This window comes from Helianthus annuus, chromosome 4 (genome assembly GCF_002127325.2).
Source record: "Helianthus annuus cultivar XRQ/B chromosome 4, HanXRQr2.0-SUNRISE, whole genome shotgun sequence".
Taxonomy (NCBI): domain Eukaryota; kingdom Viridiplantae; phylum Streptophyta; class Magnoliopsida; order Asterales; family Asteraceae; genus Helianthus; species Helianthus annuus.
In genome coordinates this window covers 61,970,965-61,987,865 of record NC_035436.2, presented here as the reverse complement: position 1 = coordinate 61,987,865, position 16,901 = coordinate 61,970,965, and positions in this window count along the sequence as shown.

Genomic DNA, 16,901 nt, shown 5'->3' with positions numbered 1-16,901 from the left:
GGGGTTAGGATATGGATAATAGGGATCTTGATATCCTCTGGTATTTTCAAGGATGATCCAAGATTGGCCAATGCATCAGCTTCCACATTCTCTTCTCTGGGTACCTGTGTCAAACTAAAGGAAACAAAAGAGAGTGCAAAATCTTTGACTATCTCTAAATATTTGATTAGCTTTTCACCTTTAACAGCATAGGATCCATTATAGTGGTTAGTGATTAATAATGAATCTACATGTACCTAAAGATACCTGATCCTCATATGCTTAGCAATTTGCAAACTAGCTATCAAGGCTTCATACTCAGCCTCATTGTTAGTAGTTTGGAACTCACAAACTATAGAGTGGGGTATTATGTCCCCCTGTGGCGATTTTAGTAGTATTCCAAGCCCAGTTCCTTTGACATTGGAAGCTCCATCAGTGAAGAGTATCCAAGGATCCTTAGTTTCCTCTAGCTGTTGGACTTCCAATTCAGCTTCCCTTTGCATGTCACTACTGAAATCTTATATCATAAGCACTGAGCTTCACTGCCCACTTAGCCATCCTTCCTGACATTTCAGGTTTCCTGAGAACATTCTTAATTGGAAAATTAGTCTTAACAGTAATAGCATGAGTTTCAAAATAGTGTCTTAATTTAGTAGAGGCCATAATTAAGGCCAAAATAAGCTTTTCTAAATGTGAATACCTGGATTCAGCATCAAGCAAACTCTTACTTACATAATAGACAGGGTGTTGTGTACCTTCATGATCCTTAACAAGGACGACACTTACTGCTTTAGAGGATACTGCGAGGTATAAGGATAACACATCCCCTTTTTCTGGTTTCATCAAGGCAGGAGCTGAGGATATGTAATCCTTAAGAGCTTTGAGAGCATTTTCGTTCTTTTCAGTCCAATCAAATTTTTTGTTCTTCCTAAAAATGTCGTAGAATTCCTTGCACTTTTCTGAGGATTTGGATACGAACCTGTTTAAGGCTGCGATCCTGCCTGTTAATCTTTGCACATCCTTAGCGTTGGCAGGAGATTTGATGTTCACAATAGCCTTAATTTGCTCTGGACTTGCTTCAATGCCTCTTTTTGTCACCATATACCCAAGGAATTTACCTGCTTTTACACCAAAATGACACTTGGAAGGATTTAGTTTCATATTAAATTTATCAAGGATATTGAACGCTTCCTCCAAGTCTTTAAGGTGATCCTCAGCTTTTTTAGACTTAACCACCATGTCATCTATATAGACTTCCATAGTGTGTCCAATTTGATCCTTGAACATCATATTGACTAGCCTTTGATAAGTAGCACTTGCATTTCTTAGTCCAAACGGCATAGCAATATAACAATAAATACCAGTTGGGGTCATAAAAGCTGTATCCTCTTGATCAGATGGTCCCATCTGAATTTGCTGAAATCCAGACGAAGCATCCATAAAAGTTAACAGTTCATGACCCGCGGTAGCATCCTCCATGGAGTCAATGTGGGGTAATGGGAAAGGATCCTTGGGACATGCCTTATTTAAATCAGTGAAATCGACACATACCCTCCACTTTCCGGTTTTCTTTTGAACAACAACCACATTGGCCAACTATCTTGGATACTTGACCTCTCTAATCATACCTGCTCGGAGTAATTTTTCTACCTCCTCCTGGATAATGGCATTTCTCTCTGGTGTAAACTTCCTCCTCTTTTGATGGATTGGTTTGAATGACCTGTCAATGCCGAGTTTATGAGTAATTATATCCTTGAATATACCTGTCATATCTTCATGTTTCCATGCAAAGGTAGTTTTTCCCTCTTGAGGAAGGATACCAAATCCTCTTCTTTTTTTCCAAGGATCCTTGATCCTATGTAAATCTTGGATTCAGGATCAAAAGGATCCATAAGGATTTCTTTCACATCCTGCTCTCTTGCCTCCAAGACATCCCTTGGAGAATACTTTAATTGCTATTGCTCCCTTGGCCTTGAGGCTGGTTTCATTGATGATGTGTAGCAATTCTTAGCCTTTTGCTGATCACTCTCAATTTTCACCACCCCCCATGGACTAGGAAACTTCACACATTGATGATAAGTGGATGGGACTGCCTTTATGTCTTGTATGCAAGGCCTGCCAAGGATAACATTACAACAAGATAAGTAATCTATAACACAAAATTTTTGATAAGAATGGAGTCCTTCGATATAGATTGGGAGTTTGATGTCCCCCAGAGTATTCTTGGTCTCTCCACTGAATCCCACAAGTACTGAGGATCTTGGTACAATATCGGATTCAGGAATATTCATCTTCTTTAGGACATCGAGCTGGATGATGTTCACAGAGCTTCCTCCATCTATAAGGATCCTGCGAACAAAATGGTTAGAAATAAAAAGAGTAATAACAAGACCATCATGATGAGGATCCTGAATGTCAACACGATCATCCTCATCAAAAGTACTTTATCCTTGGTAACACTGGATGTTCGGATGGGTCTGTCTCCATTATCCATCTTGGTTTCTGTTAGGGGAGGATTTTCCTATGGTCAGTGATCCTCAATTGCTGTCGGGTTTAAGGATCCTTAATTGTGTTTGAGTTCAAGATCCTCGGATAGTATTGTATGATCAGGATCCAGGATCCTCATAGTGATCCTTACACTAACGATTGTCTGCTTTGAATATGGAATTGTTTTGCAGGAGTACGTGCTTGGACTTGGTCATGGCAATATTCCTGGAGCATACTCTCTTTTATTCCGCACGTGCTTGACCATTGTGCACGTTATGGAGATTGTGGGGAGTGTGCACGAATTGCGGATAGTTAGTTATCTTAGATATTTTCTAAATTTGAAAGGGGATAGCGAGCTAGATTAGAACACTTGGCTATTTTTGGCTACAAACACACACTTGTACTGCTCTCATCAGTTTACAACACTCTGCTCGGCGATTACACATCATTTTTACACATTTCATTCTAGTGATCCTTGTAACTAGCTCGCTATCATCCGAAGTTGTAACATACATTTGGTTTAATCTAAGTTGGTGATCGGTAGTTTCCATCACCCGAGGTTTTTTGTGCCGGAGATCAACTCTTGATCAAGGGCTTTTTCCTCGTATAAATCCTTGTGTCATTTGTTCATTACATTTGATTGTTATCCTAAGCATTGTTCATTGATTCAAGCATCACACCTCACACATAAAGATTTGGTTGCATTATCTTTGCTTGATTTTTGACCAAAACAGTTTGGCGCCCACCGTGGGGCAATTGGTGCTTCATTTCTGAGAAATTTCGTTCATTTCGATTCATCACATTCAACCAGATGGCATCTCAAGGAAAAACCACTTCAAGTGCAATGTCTGCGGTCAATTCATCCCAAGGCATTCCACCTTTACCTCCACCACCTTCTGGTTCCCAGAAGAATGCTGAAAAGAAACCGACTCCTATTTTCTCAAAACCTCCAACTTCTTCTGCATCTTATACTCCTACTACTAGTGACCTTTTTACTTTAATTTTGCAGATGAAGGATCACAAACAGCAGTAGGATAAGACTAACGAAAAGATTCTCAGGGAAATTGGGGAAATCAAGAAACAGAATAGATCAGCAGAGGATTATTCCCCATTGATGCCTAGATCTTTGAATTTCGACACTTCGGTCATAACCTCTCAGCATTCTGCAGCTCCAGTTGTCCAATACTTGGGTGGAACAAGAGGAATGCACTATGGATCCTCAGCAACGTCTCAGGCTCTAGGATCCTATTTTCAACCAACAGGATCCTTCTCTCAGCATGAAGGATCCTACGTCAGCTCAGGAGGATACATGGGGACGCAGCAGGTTCAAGGATCCTCGCAGGTTCAAGGATCCTCTCAGGTTCAGGGATCCTTTCAGGTTCAAGGATCCTCCTTTCAACCTCAAGGATCCTCTCAGGTTTTCGGATCCATGGATTATCCTCCAACACCCCCATTCACAGTGCATCAAGGATCCAATGTTTCCCAGGATCAAGGATCCTTAAAAAGTTTGCAACCTGGAAGTCCTGATGTCCATCAAGGAGACTTCATCCCAATGCAAACCATTGCTTCTTCTGGTCCTTCGATCATACTAGAATCTCGCCAATATGGATTAACATCCGAGATTCTGAACTTGAATCCACCAGGAGGTAACACTTTCAATAATTCTTATACTACTAACCATGGCCTTATGCAGGATACAGGTATCAATCAGGCTATGGCTAAGGAGTTACAAAAGCTTAAGGATATGATATCCAGTGTTCCAGGGGTGGTTAAGGCTATTCCTGAAATTGCAGATGGGAGCCATAAGATATCTCGTTTTGCATCACCTATTTGTGATGATGAGATACCCAAAAGGTTCCAGATACCAACCATAGTTATATGATGGCTCAACAGATCCTGAAGAACACGTGGCTCAATACAGAGAAAGGATGGAGATTAATCCCATCCCATCCCAGAGAGGTTAAAAGAAGCATGTCTATGCAAGGGTTTTGGATCCACTCTCACAGGATCAGCTCTTAAATGGCTGCTAAGTCTTCCCCCCTACTCTATTACTTCATTTGCTAATCTAGTTAACCTGTTTAATAATCAATTTTCTTGTAGTAGAAAGTTTGAACGCTTAACTAGTGATTTATATAGGGTAACTCAAGGTCAAAATGAATCACTTAGAGATTATATCACTATGTTTAGTAAAGAATCCTTAGATATCCCTAACCTGGATATAGCTACGGCTATAGAAGCCTTTAAAATGGGTTTGCTTAGGGATTCGTTATTTTATGATGATCTTGTTATGACCCCATGCAGGAATCTCCATGAAGTAAGAACCAGGGCCCTTAGGTTCATCCGATTAGAGGATGACAAAAGGATCCAGGAGAGACTAGCAGGATCCTCGAATAGGAAAAGCAAGGATCCTATTTCAAGAATAACAAGTTCAAATCCTACAACAAGTCTGATAACCAGAATGTGCATGCAGTAGAACAAGAAGAGGACGATGAGGATTACCCTCCAATTTCTGAATAATGTTTTTCTGTTGATAACAATGAACTAATCCTTGCAATGCAGAATTTAGGTGAGAAAGCTAGATGGCCAAGAAATAGTGACAAACCAACTGCCACAAAAGACAAATCAAAATGGTGTGCATACCACGAGGATTTTGGGCATCTCACCAAAGAGTGCATTGCACTAAGGAAAGAAACTGGTTACTTGTTAAGCAAGGGGCACTTAAAGGAACTTTTGGGGTGAAAGAAGTCAAGAACCCAGGATCCTAAAAGAATCCCAGAAAAAGCTCCAGCTCCTCCAGCAGATGCACAAGTTATAAACTTCATATCCGGAGGATCAGACATTTGTGGTACTTCTTTTTCAGTAGCCAAAAGACATGCCAAGGAAACCAAGATGGATAATGGAGACAGACCCATCCGAACGTCCTGTGTTACCAAAGATAAAATCATAACTTTTGATGAGGATGATCGTGTTGACATTCAGGATCCTCATCATGATGGTCTTGTTATCACTCTTTTTATTTCTAACCATTTTGTTCGTAGGATCCTTTTAGATGGAGGAAGCTCTGTAAAAATCATACAGCTTGATGTCCTTAAAAAGATGAATATTCCTGAATCCGATATTATACCAAGATCCTCAGTACTTGTGGGATTCAGTGGGGAGACCAAGAATACTCTAGGGGACATCAAACTCCCAATCTATATCGAAGGATTACATTCATATAAAAAATTTTGTGTTATAGATTGCTTATCTTGTTGTAACGTTATCCTTGGCAGGCCTTGGATACATGACATGAAGGCAGTCCCATCCACTTATCACCAATGTGTAAAGCTTCCTAGTCCATGGGGGGTGGTGAAAATTGAGAGCGATCAGCAAGAGGCAAAGAATTGCTACACATCATCAATGAAACCAGCCTCAAGGCCTAGAGAGCAATAGCAATTAAAGTATCCTCCAAGGGATGTCTTGGAGGCAAGAGAGCAGGATGTAGAAGAAATCCTTTTGGATCCTCATGATCCTGAATCCAAGATTTACATAGGATCAGGGATCCTTAGCAAAATAGAAGAGGATTTGGTATCCTTCCTCAAGAGAAGAAAATCTACCTTTGCATGGAAACACGAAGATATGACAGGTATATCTAAAGATATAATTACTCAAAAACTTGGCATTGACAGGTCATTCAAACCAATCCATCAAAAGAGGAGGAAGTTTGCACCAGAGAGAAATGCCATTATCCAGGAGGAGGTAGAAAAGTTACTCCGAGCAGGTATGATTAGAGAGGTCAAGTATCCAAAATGGTTGGCCAATGTGGTTGCTGTTCAAAAGAAAAACCGAAAGTGGAGGGTATGTGTCGACTTTACTGATTTAAATAAGGCATGTCCCAAGGATCCTTTCCTATTGCCCCACATTGACTCCATGGTGGATGCTACCGTGGGTCATAAACTGTTAACTTTTATGGATGCTTCATCTGGATTTCAATAAATTCAGATGGAACCATCTGATCAAGAGGATACAACCTTTATGACCCCAACTGGTGTTAGGGGAGGATTTTCTAATAATTAGTGATCCTTACTTATTATCCTGACAAGTGATCCTTACTTCTGTGACAGATAGTGATCCTTAGAAGAGCTTCAGGATCAGGATCATGGATCACCTTAAGGATCCTCATACTAACGATTGGCTGTTTGTATTTCGTATTATTTTGCAGGAGTATTGAACTTGACTTGGTCTTGGCAGCGTTACTATGGAATATTCCCCAAGTATTTCGCACTCATTTGAACGAAAATGGACGTTGTGGAGAACGTGGGAGAATGGCATGAAAGTCGGGCAGTTAGTTAGCTTAGTTTAGCTTTCATATTTAAAGGGGTGACGAGCTAAAATTAGAACACTTAGCCATTTTTGCTTACACACACTCTCGTACAATTGCAGTCACAAAGCTCTCAGCAAACACTTAGCATTTCTCACACTTTTACACGTTTTAGCATAGTGATCCTTGTACTTAGCTCGTCACTATCCGAAGTTGTAAACTTTAATTGATTTATTTGAGCTTGGTGATCGGTAGTTTCCATCACCCGAGGTTTTTTATGCCGGAGATCATTCATTGATCAAGGGCTTTTTCCTCGTATAAATCCTTGTGTTGTTCGTGTAATTTATATCATAGTGATCCTTATCATAATTCTTCATTTCAAGCATCATTCCCCGTAACTTGGAGTTTGGTTGCATTATCCTAGCGTGATTTTTAACCAAAACAGTTTGGCGCCCACCGTGGGGCAATTGGTGCTTCATTTATAAGAAAATTTTCTGTTGGTGATCATTCCAGTTCATTGCGTACGAATACATGGCTTCATCAGTGAAGAATACCTCTACGGCAATGTCTGCGTATAATTCATCCCAGGGCATTCCACCTTTGCCTCCACCACCTGCTGGATCTCAGAAAAATGCTGAGAAGAAACCAACTCCCATATTCTCTAAACCTCCAACTTCTTCTGCTCCTTACACTCCCACTACTAGTGACATGTTTACTTTGATTTGCAGATGAAGGAACATATACAGCAACAGGATAAAACCAATGACAGGATCCTCAAAGAAATCGGAGATCTTAAGAAACAAAAGAAAGTGGCAGAGGATCATTCCCCACTGGTGCCCAAATCTTTGAATTTTGATACTCCGGTGATTACTTCTCAGCCTTCGGTGATTCCAGATGTTCAGTATGTGGGTGGACCAAAAGGAGTGCACTACGGATCGACAGTAATGACTCAGGCATCAGGTTCATATTTCCAGCCAGCAGGATCCTATGCTCACCATATGGGATCCTTCATGAGTTCAGGAGCCTACTCAGGGGCGTAGCAGGTTCAAGGATCCTCCTTTGTTCCAGGATCATCCCAGGTTCAAGGATCCTCCTTTGTTCCAGGATCATCCCAGGTTCAAGGATCCTCCTTTGTTCCAGGATCATCCCAGGTTCAAGGATCCTCCTTTGTTCCAGGATCATCCCAGTTTCAGGGATCCTTCCAGATGCCAGGATCCTTGAGGAGTTTGCAAACAGGAAGTTCAGATTTCCATCAGGGAGATTTTATTCCAATGCAGACCATTGCTTCCACTGGTCCCTCCATCATCCCAGAGTCCCAGTAATATGGATTCACATCCAGTGTTCCTAACTTGAACCCAAGGGGAGGTAACACTTTTAATAATTCTCTTACCACTAACCATGGATTCATGCAGGATGCAGGTATCAACCATGCTATGCCCAGAGAGTTGCAAAAACTGAAGGATATGATATCAAGTGTTCCAGGAGTGGTCAAACCTATCCCGGAGATTGCAGATGGAAGCCATAAGATATCTCGTTTTGCACCACCAATTTGTGATGCTGAGATACCCAAAAGGTTCCATGTCCCAACTATGAAGCTGTATGATGGTTCGACGGATCCTGAGGAACACATAGCACAATACAGGGAGAGGATGGAGATCAATCCAATTCCAGAAAGGTTAAAGGAAGCATGTCTATGCAAGGGTTTTGGATCCACTCTTACTGGATCGGCTCTCAAATGGCTGCTAAGTCTTCCCCCCTACTCTATTACCTCATTTGCTAATCTAGTTAACTTATTCAATAATCAGTTTTCTTGTAGTAGAAAATTTGAACGATTAACTAGTGATTTATATAGGATAACTCAGGGTCATAATGAATCATTAAGGGATTACATAACCAAATTTAGTAAAGAATCTTTAGACATTCCCAACTTGGATATAGCCACGGCTGTTGAGGCCTTCAAAATGGGATTGCTTAGGGATTCATTGTTCTATGATGATCTTGTTATGACACCATGCAGGAACCTAGATGAGGTAAGAACCCGGGCACTCAGGTTCATCCGGCTAGAGGATGACAAGAGGATCCAGGAGAGATTAGCAGGATCCTCAAAACAAGAAAAGCAAGGATCCTCGTACAAGAACAACAAATTCAAATCCTATAACAGATCTGACAACCAGAACGTGCATGCTGTTGATCAAGAAGATGATGATGAGGATTATCCTCCAATTTCTGAATATTGTTTTTCCGTTGACAACAACGAACTAATCCTTGCGATGCAGAATCTAGGAGAAAAAGCCAGATGGCCTAGAAAAAATGACAGACCGGCTGCAACCAAAGATAAATCAAAGTGGTGTGCATACCATGAGGATTTTTGGCATTTAACAGAAGAATGCATCGCATTGAGAAAGGAAATTGGATATCTATTGAGCAAGGGGCATTTAAAAGAATTGCTGGGTAGAAAAAAGTCAAGGACCCAGGATCCTGAAAGGATCCCTGAGAAAGCTCCAGCCCCTCCGGCAGATGCACAAGTGATAAACTTTATTTCTGGAGGATCAGACATCTGTGGTACATCCTTCTCAGCAGCTAAAAGGCATGCAAAGGAAGCTAAAATGGATAATGGAGAAAGACCTGTTCGAACATCAAGTGTCTCTGAAGGAAAAGTCATAACCTTTGATGAGGATGATCGTGTTGACATCCAGGATCCTCATCACGACGGTTTAGTTATTACTCTTTTTATTTCTAACCATTTTGTCCGCAGGATCCTTATTGACGGATGAAGCTCAGTGAACATTATCCAGCTAGATGTTCTGAAGAAAATGGGTATCCCTGAATCAGATATCATCCCAAGATCCTCCGTGCTTGTGGGATTTAGTGGCGAAACTAAGAACACCCTGGGGGACATCAAACTCCCAATTTATGTCGAAGGATTACATAATTATCAAAAATTTTGTGTTATTGACTGTTTATCTTGTTGTAATGTTATCCTTGGCAGGCCCTGGATACACGATATGAAGGCAGTCCCATCTACATACCATCAATGTGTGAAGCTCCCTAGCCCTTGGGGAATAGTCAAGATCGATAGTGACCAGCAAGAGGCTAAGGATTGTTATACTTCATCAATGAAACCAGCCTCAAAATCAAGGGATCAATAGCAATCAAAGTATCCTCCAAGGGATGTCTTGGAGGCAAGAGAGCAGGATGTGGTGGAAATCCTCATGGATCCTGATGATACTGAATCCAAAATCTATATCGGGTCAGGGATCCTTGGCAAGATGAAAGAAGACCTTGTATCCTTCCTCAAAAGAAGGAAGACTACCTTTGCATGTAAACATGAGGATATGACAGGTATATCTAAGGATATTATCACTCATAAACTCGATATTGACAGGTCATTCAAACCAATCCATCAAAAAAGGAGGAAGTTTGCACCTGAAAGAAATGCCATTATCCAGGAAGAGGTAGAAAAATTGCTCCGAGCAGGTATGATTAGAGAGGTAAAGTATCCAAGATGGCTGGCCAATGTGGTTGGTGTTCAAAAGAAAAATGGAAAGTGGAGGGTATGTGTCGATTTCACCGATTTAAATAAGGCATGTCCCAAGGATCCTTTCCCATTACCACACATTGACTCCATGGTGGATGCAACTGCGGGTCATGAACTGTTGACTTTTATGGATGCTTCATCTGGATTCCAACAAATTCAGATGGAACCATCTGACCAAGAGGATACGGCTTTTATGACCCCAACCGGTATATATTGTTATATTGCTATGCCGTTTGGATTAAGGAATGCAGGTGCAACATATCAAAGGCTGGTGAATATGATGTTCAAGGATCAGATTGGACAAACTATGGAGGTTTACATAGATGATATGGTGGTAAAGTCCATAAAAGCTGAGGATCACCTAAGAGACTTGGAGGAAGCATTCGATATCCTTGACAGATATAATATGAAACTTAATCCTTCAAAATGTCACTTTGGTGTTAAAGCAGGTAAATTATTAGGATATATGGTGACCAAGAGAGGCATTGAAGCTAGCCCAGAACAAATCAAAGCCTTGGTGAACATCAAATCTCCTGCCAATGCTAAGGATGTGCAAAGGCTAACAGGCAGGATAGCAGCTTTGAACAGATTTATATCCAAATCCTCAGAGAAGTGCAAAGAATTCTATGATATCCTAAGGAAGAACAAGAAATTTGAGTGGACTGAGAAGCATGAGAGTACTTTACGAGCTCTGAAAGAATACCTATCCTCAGCTCCAGCCTTGATGAAACCAGAAAAAGGAGATGTGTTATCCTTATACCTTGCGGTATCCTCAAAAGCAGTAAGTGCAGTCCTTGTTAAGGATCATGAAGGTACACAACATCCTGTCTATTATGTAAGTAAGAGTTTACTTGATGCCGAATCCAAGTATTCACACCTTGAAAAGCTTATTCTTGCATTAATCATGGCATCTACTAAGTTGAGACATTATTTTGAAACTCATGTTATTGTCGTTAAAACTAATTTTCCAATTAAGAATGTCCTCAGGAAACCAGAGATGTCTGGAAGGATGGCTAAGTGGGCAGTGAAGCTTAGTGCCTATGATATAAGATATGAGCCTAGAACAACCATCAAATCCCAAGCATTGGCTGACTTTGTGGCTGATTTCAGTAGTGATTTACAAAAGGAAGCCGAGTTAGAAGTCCAGCAGTTGGAAGAGATGAAGGATCCTTGGATACTCCATACTGATGGATCCTCAAATGTCAAAGGCACAGGGCTTGGTATACTACTAAAATCGCCACAGGGGGACATAATACCTCACTCCATAGCTTGTGAGTTCCAAACCACTAACAATGAGGCTGAATATGAAGCATTGATTGCTGGTTTGCAAATTGCTAAGCATATGGGAATCAGGTATCTTGAGGTACATGTAGATTCATTGTTAATTACAAATCACTTTAATGGATACTATGATGTTAAAGGTGAAAAGCTAACCAAGTATTTAGAGATAGTCAAAGAATTGGCACTCTCTTTTGTTTCCTTTAGTTTGACACAGGTACCAAGGGAAGAAAATACAGAAGCTGATGCACTGGCTAATTTAGGATCATCTTTGAAGATCCCAGAGGATATAAGAATCCCCATTTCCATATCCTGGCTCCTGCCATCGAGGATCATGTGGCGATGGAAATAGGAGAGGATTCTGCGATTATCCCTAGTGAGGATACTCAATCTTTTCCAGGATCAGGATCATGGATCTCACCAATCATGAGATACTTACAACACGGAGAGATTCCTATTGGAGAAAACCCTAGGGCTTTCAAAATTAAGGTATCTCAATTCACAATTTTGAATAATATGTTGTATAAGCGATCTCTTGCAGGACCATATTTAAGATGCATCGAGGATCCTGAAGTTCAAGAAGTTTTAAAAGACTTCCATGAAGGAGATTGTGGAAACCACACTGGGGGCAGAGCATTGTTCTCAAGGATCTTAAGGACAGGATACTACTGGCCAACTATGAAAAGGGATGCTGTGGAGTATGCTAAGAAGTGTGATCCTTGCCAGAGACACAGCAATATCCTTCATCAGCCGGCTGAATTTCTACACCCTATATCCTCCTCTTGGCCGTTTATGAGATGGGGTATGGATATAGTTGGTAAGCTCCCTAAGGCACCTGGTGGAAAAGTGTTCATGCTTGCTATGACTGATTAGTTCTCCAAGTGGATAGAGGCTGAAGCTTTTGCCCAAGTCAGAGAGAAGGAAGTTATATCCTTTATTAAGAGAAATATTATAACTAGATTTGGCATTCCTTCTGAAATTATATGTGATAATGGTTCCCAATTTATTGGGGGCAGAACCACTAACTTTTGTGACAGCTGGGGGATTAAGATGATAACATCAACACCAGTCCACCCACAAGCTAATGGTCAAGCAAAATCATCCAACAAGATCATCATCAACAATTTGAAGAAGAAACTTGGATCTAAGAAAGGAAAATGGGCAGAAGAATTACCCTATGTGCTTTGGGCTGATAGGACAACCCCCAAGAATGCTACTGGTCAAACACCATTCTCTTTGGTATTTGGGGCAGAATCAGTGATCCCAACAGAACTGGTAGTTCCAACTGCTAGACCAAGTACCCGTGATCCTGAGGAAAATGATGAGAACCTGGCTCAAGACCTGGATACTATTGAGGAAATCAGGGATTTGGCTAGGATAAGGATGGCTAGTTATCAACAAAAAATGGCTGGTGCTTACAACAATGTCAGGATAAGGAAGTTTCAAGTTGAAGATATGGTATTGAGGAAAGCATTCCAGAATACCACCAATCCTGCTGATGCAAAGTTGGCACCAAAATGGGAAGGCCCTTATTTGATTGAAGCTGAAGCAGGAAAGGGGGCATATAGATTGCTGACCATGGAAGGTGATTTGCTACCAAGGGCTTGGAATGCTGTCCATTTGAAGAAATATTTCATGTGAACAGGATCCTCATGGCACAGATGATCCTTACATTAGGGGTATCCTTGAAGGATCCTTAAAGCATCCATGATCCTTACTCTGGTAATGTCCTAATCTTGAACTATTTCGTTTACTTATTTTCTCATACAAGGATAACGATCATGTATTCTTTATCCTTCTCTCACAAGACTTTGAGCTTTGAAAGTTCAGGTATCCTTAGCACAATGTTGATTATCTACAGAAGCAATCCAGATCTTTGGGTTTAACCCCAGTTATCCTTGGGCTTGACCCCAGTTTCGCCTGTAGCGCACGATGATCCTGGTATAGTTCAAGGCATTGGGACCAGTACTCGCTTTAGGGGCTGATAATTCCATTGTACTGGCTATACCTAGGATCCTACGTATAATGGTAGACGTACCATACATCCGTTCCTAAGGTTTCTAACGTTTACACGTTAGCTAAGGTTTTGGCATTATCATGTCACTAAGTTTGGATAGTCGCCAGTTAGGGCCATACTCCAGTTTACATACGATCCTTGGGCTTGTCCCCAGTTATCCTTGGGCTTGTCCCCAGTTATCCTTGGGCTTGTCCCTAGTTATCCTTGGGCTTGTCCCCAGTTATCCTTGGGCTTGTCCCCAGTTGCTAATTCTTATTCTATATTGGCTTAGTCCCAAGTTATGATCTATTTCAGGTCCTTGAAGTTTAACAACTAAGGATCCTTGATCCTTATCTCTCCCTAAGGTTTATCTTATAGTTATCCTGATTATGACTAGGATCCTAACTTGGATCCTCAGGTATGATCCTTAACTATTTCAATTCTATTCGCTGATTATTTGAATCCCCCTTATACTTTGACAACTAAACTTATGATCCTTAGAACATATATTACTTTTTGGGATTTTTCAACTATAGGATATTTGATCATGGATCATATCCTAAATGTTTTCAACCAGACTTATTCAAAGTTGCTTATTTAATAAGTGTACATCAATACAATTAAAAATCAAAGGAACTTAAAAGATAACAACACAGGATAAGCGACAAAAGGTTAAGATTTTATTTATTAACAAAAAAGACTAACCCTTCAAAGGTTGTCAAAATTACCTACCCCAAGCATCTACCAGCAATACGTGGCCCGTCCGCTGGGGTAGGTAAAGGGTGTCCATCATCATAGGTTTAAAGTTGTGCAGGAAAGTAAAAACGGCAGGATCACAATGGTTTCATCCCCCAAACAGAGGATCCCTCCACCATATGCAATCCTACCTATTGTCTGAAGGATCGTAGATCCTTAATCCTAAAAACTATTGTTCACAAGTACAGACCATCAAATTGTTCAAAACAAACAACCACTAAACAAAAAAAATTGGGCTCCGGCTAAGTCTCGAAATTTCCATCATTGCCCAATCCTGCAGCCTAGACCTTCGCTGCATCCTCACCACCAGCTCCACTTGCCTCACCGCCCTGATCCTTGCCACTGCCTCCAGCCTCAAGCGTCAAGATCTCCTCAGCCTCTTCACCGTCCTCCAGTTCAGCCAACCTTGCTTTCCAGCCCTCCACATCCCAGGTGCTCTTGTCAAAAGCAGGATCCTGAGCTTCCATGGCCATTTGCAGCTGGATCTTGTACATTGCTATGGCGGCGAAGACCTTAGCATCCTGGGTGATCTCGTGCTTCTCATAGTCAAAGTTGATCAGCATCTTGGCAGCATCATTCTTGGTGGCCTGGAGATCCTTCTGAAGTTCGGCTATCTTGAGGTCTTTCAGCACAGCAACTTGTTGAAGATCAGCGATCTTGCTATCCTGATCCTCAACGTGGCCAACATAGGGACAGTGATCCTTACCTCATTGAAGTAGTCCATGAACTGTTGGCAGATCAAAGGAAGGCCTTGCAAATCCTCAGCCTCGGAGGCCTTCCTCTTCTTGCCTCCCTTCCCCCTGAGGGGTGCCTTGGGGATTGAAGCAGTTGGGCTAGCAGGAGTCTTCTTCCTCGAGGATTTGACATTGGTGAGATCGGTGATGCTGAACTTCGAAGCTGACTTGGTGGACTTTCCGGCACCTACACAACCAAAACAAGATAAGTGTCTAAATTTTACTTGAATTTCATTATCTAATTAAATCTTTAAACAAGGATACTTACTTGACATCGTGACAGAACCAGAGGATACTTCCTGAGAATCTTGGGTGGTAGACTTGAAAGTTCTTATTTCAGGGTCCAGCCTCTTGAAAGCCAAGAGTCTCTCTTTAGCAGCCGGAGTCAGTCTGAGATGTGCAACGGAGATAGCTGTACAACAAAAGAACAATAAAAAGTCAGTGATCCTTATATCAAAAGAAAGGTTCTCTGGTGATCCTCCCAGGATCCTTCATCCTACCATAGGTAGCCCACGTCTTGGGTAGATCCTTCCCATCTGGGATAGAATCTCTCCTCACAAAGAAGAAGCGCCGCTTCCAGTTGGTGTCATTCTTAGTGGCCTTGAAGATTGGATGCTCCTCCCCAGGTTTTTGTTTGAATAGATAGCGATGGGAACCAAAGGTGGTCAGGTCTTATAGTTCTCCTAACTCAGCCATGCCTAAATCTATCCCCTCCTGCTCGATGATCCTTTCACGGGTATATAAGACCCTCCAGATCATCGGCATAGCTTGGATGTAGGATATACCGGTCAGGGAGAAGAAGGATTGGGTGAAAGCTGGGAAAGGATACGTGTAACCTATGGCAAACGGGGTCACAGGGAAGGAAACCCATGAATCAGAAGTATGATCGCTCAGGGCAGAAGGATCGTAGGGTTTGAACACGGTGTTTGCAGGAAAACAGTACCGGACCCTGTCAATTTGAGGATCGGTGAAGATACAGCGTTCTTTAGCAGAGTCTGTGATGATTCCTTGACTCTTGAAGGGGCTTTCCTTCCGGTGATCTTTAGCAGGGGAATTCCGAAGCATCATTTTGAACGGAATAGTAAAAAGAAAGAAAAACAGAGCAAGCAAAGAGAGAAGATGAAGGGGAGAATACCTGGTTGATCTTCTGAATACGGTTATAAAGGGAGTAGCTTTGAATTTAAATGCATTCGATCATATCTCTATCTCTATTTATAATCATGATTTTGCAGGAATGTCACTTCTGTGACGTCACGACGCAACGGCTAGTTAGAAATTAACGACTATAAATCCGTTAAGTTTGTTGCAGATAAGATCAAGAAAACATAATTCGTTACTTTTACATTACACTCCTTATATTTTGGGGGCAATTGTTAGGGGAGGATTTTCTAACAATTAGTGATCCTTACTTATTATCCTGACAAGTGATCCTTACTTCTGTGACAGATAGTGATCCTCAGAAGAGCTTCAGGATCAGGATCATGGATCACCTTAAGGATCCTCATACTAACGATTGCCTGTTTGTATTTCGTATTATTTTGCAGGAGTATTGAACTTGACTTGGTCTTGGCAACGTTACTATGGAATATTCCCCAAGTATTTCGCACTCATTTGAACGAAAATGGACGTTGTGGAGAACGTGGGAGAATGGCATGAAAGTCGGACAGTTAGTTAGCTTAGTTTAGCTTTCATATTTAAAGGGGTGACGAGCTAAAATTAGAACACTTAGCCATTTTTGCTTACACACACTCTCGTACAATTGCAGTCACAAAGCTCTCAGCAAACACTTAGCATTTCTCACACTTTTACACGTTTTAGCATAGTGATCCTTGT